The sequence below is a fragment of the Oratosquilla oratoria genome, chromosome 19 (assembly GCF_046742065.1).
Source record: "Oratosquilla oratoria isolate Oo_2021 chromosome 19, ASM4674206v1, whole genome shotgun sequence".
NCBI classification, from domain to species: domain Eukaryota; kingdom Metazoa; phylum Arthropoda; class Malacostraca; order Stomatopoda; family Squillidae; genus Oratosquilla; species Oratosquilla oratoria.
The window spans coordinates 12,976,994-12,984,493 of record NC_134795.1 but is presented as its reverse complement, the minus strand read 5'-3'; the positions used below and the strand labels follow the sequence as shown (position 1 = coordinate 12,984,493).

Sequence of the window (7,500 nt, the reverse complement as noted above, 5' to 3'; positions counted from 1 at the left end):
CAATATATGTCCTGTGCACACATGAGCAGTAAATATGTGTGTACTATTGTCTTTAAATCCTATTGAGATACATCTGGATTGTATCATTACACCAGTAAACCACAGAATCTATGATTATGTAATTATGTGATACCCGACATAGGTGACTTTCATGTTTTAAGTGGCCATATACATATATATACATATATATACATATATATGTATATATATATATATATATACACAATTGTATGATAGCCGACATAGGTAACTTCCATGTTTTAAGTGGCCATATGCATACATACATACAAGCATACATACATACATACATACATACATACATACATACATACATACATATATACATATGGTCGAAACGTAGAAAACACCAGCCTCAGAAGTAGGTAATTTATTCCCGACGTTTCGGGTCCTGTCCGGGACCCGTCATCAGGGGATACAATGGAATACAGAAATCACATGGTAAAAATATACGAGTGGCCGCGTCCTCAGGAGGGACACGGCAACCTGCGCCGGGCGAGAGCGCGTGGTGTTCGAGGAGAGGGACAGTAGGGGGGGAGGACATCTACCCCCTCCGTTGTTCGTGATATTTTCCCATCACTCTCTTTCACCTGCATATATGGGGTTGAGTGTTATGGACCTATTTATATTTTCTTTTTTAGTGGCTCCTGCCTCCAAGAACAGTCTGCCTCCTTTACTGTTGTTGTGGTAGAGTACGTTTGCTCCCTGCCAGTCAAACTCATGTTGGTGCTGTTCAGTATGTACACCACCGAACGCTGGTCTTTTCAATTTACACACACACACACACACACACACATATATATATATATATATATATATATATATATATGTATATACATATATATATATGCGGAAAAAAACTTATTTAGAATCACGAGTTTATGTGATTTCTCATGATATATATATAAATATATACATATATGTATATATATGTATATATGAATCTCTCTATATATATATACATATATATATATATATGTATATATATGTATAAATATATGAATATATATCTATACATATATATATATATAAATATATATATATATATATATATATATATATATATATTCGTGAAGAGCTGGAGTCCCGGATCCATTGTGTAGACGAAGAAAGTAAACGCCGGGCTCACCGAAATAAGTTTATTCCTACGTTTCGGCCCCTGTCCGGGGTTCGTCTTCATATCCCTGAAGATGAACCCCGGACAGAGATCGAAACGTAGGAATGAACTTACTTCGACGAGCCAGTGTTTACTTTTTTCATATATATATATATATATATATATATATATATATATATATATATATATATATATATATATATACATATATATATGAAAAAATCCCACTATCGGAGCAAGTAAACGGAGGAAGAATAGAATTAACTGTATATTTCAACTAGTCCCTGTGGTCTTCTTCAGAAGATAGTTACATGGCGTACAAGTAAGGGTTATATAGTCGATACTCAAAGGGAACATTGGGTAAAAGTTTTTTAATTGCTAATGCTGTTAAACAATCCGATGACCATTGTCCTTTAGATGTATTATAATTCAGGTAATTTCTAATTAATAATGACTCGAGGGTCTTCCTCATATATGTATGTATATATATATATATATATATATATATATATAGATATATATATATATATATATATAATGTGTGTGTGTATGTGTGTGTGTGTGTGTGTGTGTGTGTGTGTGTGTGTGTGTGTGTGTGTGTGTGTGTGTGTGTGTGTGTGTGTGTGTGTGTGTGTGTGTGTGTGTGTGTGTGTGTGTGTCTGTGTGTGTGTCTGTGTGTGTGTGTGTGTGTGTGTGTGTGTGTGTGTGTGTGTGTGTGTGTGTGTGTGTGTGTGTGTGTGTGTGTGTGTGTGTTGTGTGTGTGTGTAATTGTGTGTGTGTGTGTGTGTGTGTGTGTGTGTGTGTGTGTGTGTGTGTGTGTGTGTGTGTGTGTGTGTGTGTGTGTGTGTGTGTGTGTGTGTGTGTGTGTGTGCGTGTGTGTGTCTGTGCGTGTGTGTGTTTGTGTGTGTGTGTGTGTGTGTGTGTGTGTGTGTGTGTGTGTGTGTGTGTGTGTGTGTGTGTGTGTGTGTGTGTGTGTGTGTGTGTAGCATTCTTTTCTGCTGTATCAATGTTACATCTGATTATTTTTCTGAGTATCACAAAATATTTCTTTATAGCTCACAGTAACATCTAAGCGGCAAAAAGATAATCATCTCGATTGTAACGTAACTATAACTAGTTCCCACACATTGTATTGAATATGGCATATCAGGGTTTTCTTTTGTCTAATATTGGACAATTCTATTCCTCTGGAACACCTGGGAGCAAGACAGATATAGATATCAATCATGAGATGATGTCTCCATCCTTACCACACCCCCTAACCCCACCACAACCTCCGGTGAGTTTGCCTTGGTTGAAATGAAAGAGAAAACGTCTATTTCAGTTTTATTTCTGAAGTATGATTTTGTCATGTCTTGCAGTCGTTCGAATGTAAATTTCGTGAGAGGAAACTTTGCTCTCGCTTTGACATTTTTCTCTCTTTCTCTCGGTCGCTTAAGTTGAGGTAGGCTATGACGTCAGATGTAAACAAACATGGCGGATGGATGAAGTTGGAGGTTTTGTCCGTACTGTCACTATTTAAAGAAGTAGTTCCTAATCTATGGTTCAGTGTCTCCTTGTGGGCCACTGTGGTTCGCAAATAGGGCCACAATTCAAAAACTAGTGATAGTTAGTGGATGCACTAGGAGGCCAAGGAACAGCAATTCATAAGAACGGGAGTACATAAGGAAAGACGTTGAGAACCCCCGATTTAAAGTTATTCCAGTGAAGCAACTTATGTCTTGCATACGTCTTTTGTTTACCTACTGTTCATACAGGTGACATGAAGACAACGCACCTTGGTTTGAGAAATGACTTTGAGTAAAAGAATGTTTGGTCTGAGTCAGAGCAGAGGGAAAGGAATCTTATTCATCAGGTCTGTTATTGAGAAACATCAGTAGACTAAACATTTATGTTTGTGATTTAGTTTTCATTTGTGCTAAGCTATGTTGCAGTTTGTAATTGCACCATAATCTGTTCTGAGGATAATAGTGTTCACGAAAAATACATAGAATGTGTTTCAAGCAATATCATGCTGTATGATAATGTGAATAAAACCGTTTGGTACTAAACCTTTATGAGAAACTTATCAAGAATAGATTTACGATGTGGCAGAAGATCCTTTGATAAACAGTACTTTATTTTGGGTAATTGGACACTCAAAATTATTTGTCAAATTTTCTGAAAATATTCTGATGCCATACGCAAAAAATCAAGTTTCATCCTTCTCCGAAAACTTACTGTAATTCCACAGAAGAGTTTTTGAATATTTAGCGGCCATAATTAAGAATAATTGCTTGCAAGTTTTTAACTTCTCCACTTTATATACGAGCTTGGAGGCTGATTTAGTAGGGAGCAGGATTCTGTTTGTCGCCTCAGCCCTCGTTTGAGGCTATCCGTGGTCCCAGTGCATACTGTACAACAGTGGTCATCAAATTGTCAGAAATAATTAAAAAAAAAAAAAAATTATTTCTATCTTATTTTATTTATTCTTTTCATTTCTTCTTATTAATTCTATTTCAGTTTGCTTTGTTTCGTTTTATTCTATTTTATCATATTCTATTTTATTACATTTTATTTCATTTTATGCTACTTTATTTTCAAAAAAAAATTATTTTATTGCATTTCATTTGATTGTATTTAATTTTGTTTTGTTTTTATTTAATTCTATTTTTTAATGATCATTATTAATTCACATTTGTCTTATTTAATTTTTCATCTTTTACCTGGATGTTGGAAATTGTACGACGACAAATTCTGTCTCTTTTCGTCATGTCTGTTACCTGGAAAATGTGTACCTATGGTGATGTATCTTCTATCTAATGAGCCTTACACAGGTTTTTATCACCTTCCCGTGAATTTAAAGAATTTTGTTAATTTCAATTTGTTTGATATATTTGGTCCTTCCAGTGCCTTTCATTCGAGCAAATCAGCCCTTTCGGCTGAACTGTCCTCTTTAATGCAGGAGAGATATTCTGATTATCTTTTCTTTTTATTTTTATTTTTCTGAAGAGCTAAAGCCACCGAAGGAAACAAGTTATTATGGAAGAGCTTTCAACTTCTCAGGGAAAGAAAGAAAAAAAGAGAGAGTACTGGTTGACATTTGTAAGGAGTAATTGCTCAGAAAAAGAGTTCTAGGAAGTTTAGTATTGCGCACTCTCTTAAGGAGGAAGGACGGGCAGCCACTAACCTCAGAAGAAGTGGCCGTAAAGATAACGATAGAAATGATAGATTCGGCCTTGTGGCGGACGACAAAGAGATGAAAAATTTCACCATGAAAGAAGCCCTGGTACTACAAACAGCATTGAATTCCACCTTATACAGAAGAACTGGGTGAGGAAAGGCACCCCATATATGAGAAACATACTCCATACAATTAAGAATAAGTTCTTATAGGCGTCGTAAACTTTTGAAGGAGGAACAGATCTCTCTCTCTCTTTCTCTGTGTGTGTGTATGTATATGTATATATATATATATATATATATATATATATATGTATATATATATATATGTATACATATATATGTATATATGTATATATATATATATATACATATATATATATATGTATATATATATACATATATATACATATATATATACAGGTAATCTACGGATAGCCGTGTATTGCGGGTTCGTATCCTGCATGCAACTGTCATAAAAATTATCGGTTTGATGTCGCTGCCATTAGCGTATTATTCTCATATATATATATATATATATGTTTACTTCAAGTTCTTCTAATAGCAGCTCCCCTAGATCTGCCCCTTTATTATTTTCCTCTGCATCTCTTTTCCTTCTCCACTCTCTTCACCATTCTTAATCTGTTTTTCTCTTCTATTTCCTCATAGTATGTCATCCTTGACACGCCCTTCCATATCGGGTATCAACTTTTTTTAACCCTGGCTTCCGGCAAGCTATCTTATCTATCTCTCTATCTGACAATCCCTCCATAGCGAATGGGTACAACGGGTATATTCATTTCCACAGAAATAAAGTCATGTTTTACCGTATTACGACTCGTTTGTACTTTGTTGACTAGAGATAGCTCATACCAGACGATTTTATTCGAATAGGAGGAACAAATTCTCCCCTAATCATGACTTTGGTCAATCGATTTTGTTCAGATCCCAGAATGAACTCGCACGTGGGATCACTGAGTCCACAAGAAAAGCCACGGAGTTCAAAGTTCAGTCAAGTCTCCTGTATCTTCCTTTTCAGATTCTCTAAGCATCATTTCCCATAGTTGTTCGTTTTCCTCGAATCCCCATTAATCCAAGTTTCCGTATGGCCTCTTCTGTTTTTATGGGCGCGACTGAATTGGCCTGCGGACATTTTCTTCGCTCTGTGCGTAAATACTGTTTTACGTTTCTGTTTTATGTTTTGTCCATTAAATTCTATCTCTTAATTTGAAACTGCCAGACCGTAGGCAATCACTGTCACTTGCAAGTACACACCGAATACACTGCATTCTGCTGTTCAGAACTAAGTGAATTATTTACCAAACGCACAAGCATAAACATGAAAACACACATAAATACACATGTACGGGTATTTATAAGCTGCTCGCACACATATACTCATAAACCTGCACATATACACACATACGCGCGCACACACAAACACAAACACACACGCGCGCGCGCACGCATGGACTGTTTTGGATCACGAATCCATAAATGCTAACAAAACCGAGAAAAAAACATATAATCTTTAAAAGTATTTGCAATTCGATTTGAAACAAATGTTGCCAAGAGCTAGGGAAATAACATATCGTTAAAGAAAGATGTCATGAAATGTGTAAAGCAACAAAGAAAGCCAGAGATGTGTCATTTAAAATGTGGAAGAAGAGAGGAAGCCCCTCTAAATTGTTGTAGAAGAGTACTAAAAGGATGGAAAGGATTGCATGGAAACCGTAGAGAGAAAGAGAGGATTGGAAATTGTATTAGTGATAAATGCAAAGGTAAGTCATAAATATCCGTCCTGTAGCTTTACTTAAGACGCAGACATGAAATATTTTAATTGACAGTCGATACTAGTTTACGAAGAGGCATTAACACAGGCTGAAACAATGAACAACAGCTTGCAATCAGTTTTCAGTGAAGACAATAATTTAGTAAAGGGAAAAGTTATAGAAGGTATAGACACACACACGCACACACACACAGACTCGGTGGCATAGTTGGTAGAGCGCTGAACTGGGAAGCAGAAATGCTCCCAGCACCCAGTTCGAATCCTGCCCATAGATCGGACCTACGAGCTCTGAGCTCTCTTCCAGGAGGGAAATAGCTGTCGATCACGAGTCCAACACGTGATCCAAAGACCAAGTGAATACAAACACACACGCACACATTTACACACACACACATACACATACATACACATACACACTCTCATACACACACGAATACACACACAAACACGCATACACACACACACACACGTTCACACACGTGAGCACACACACACACACACACACACACACACACACACACGCACATACACACACTTAATTTTTTCTTCTTTTTGTTCTTCGTCTTCTTTTTCGTCTTCTTTTTTTTCTTGTCCTTCTTCTTTTTCTTCATTTTTTTTTCTTATTCATCTTATTGTTAATCTTTTTCTTTTACTTTTTCTTCTTCTTTTCCTTTGATGACGAATTTCCAGGCAAGTTTTGATCTTTATCAGACGATGGTTAGTCCTGCTGTTCTTTCCTCTAATTACTCCATGTCTAGCCTGCGAACTGCAGTCAGTATGATTGCAATCTAGCAGGTGCGCTGTGGCCGGAGCGTGGCGGTTTTCTTGTAGTCGTAGGTTTCGTTTCCACCAGGAGCACTTTACTAGTCATGGCCAGATGAATTCCTGAGCAGAGAGGGAGGAGCCGAGGGACAATAAACACACACGCGCGCGCACACACACACACACACACACACACACACACACACACACACACACACACACACACACACACACACACACACACACACACACACACACACACACACACACACACACACACACACACACACACACACACGCACACACACACACACACACACACACACGCACACACACACACACACACACACACACACACACACACACACACACACACACACACACACACACACACACACACACACACACACGCACACTTTTATATGTAAATTTGTAAGGGTGTACTAATGCATGTAAAATTGCCCAAAGGAACGCGATATGGATCTCTCGTTAGTTCCTCAAATGAAAAGAGTCTTGTGTCGCGCCCTCGGCTTGGTCTCTCTGTCGGCGGCGCGGCGGGGCGGGGCGGGGCGGGGCGGGGCGGGGCGGGGCGGGAGCAATTGACAGAGTAGATTGATTGACACTCAAGTCCAAAGGTCTCCTGCATCGG

At 37.8% G+C, this 7,500-nt stretch overlaps 1 protein-coding gene across 2 annotated transcripts in view; it reads left to right on the top strand.

The window, feature by feature from the left end:
- Positions 1-7,500, top strand: part of LManII (Lysosomal alpha-mannosidase II) — a 670,847-nt gene that overhangs the window by 538,907 nt on the left and 124,440 nt on the right. The window lies entirely within an intron of this gene.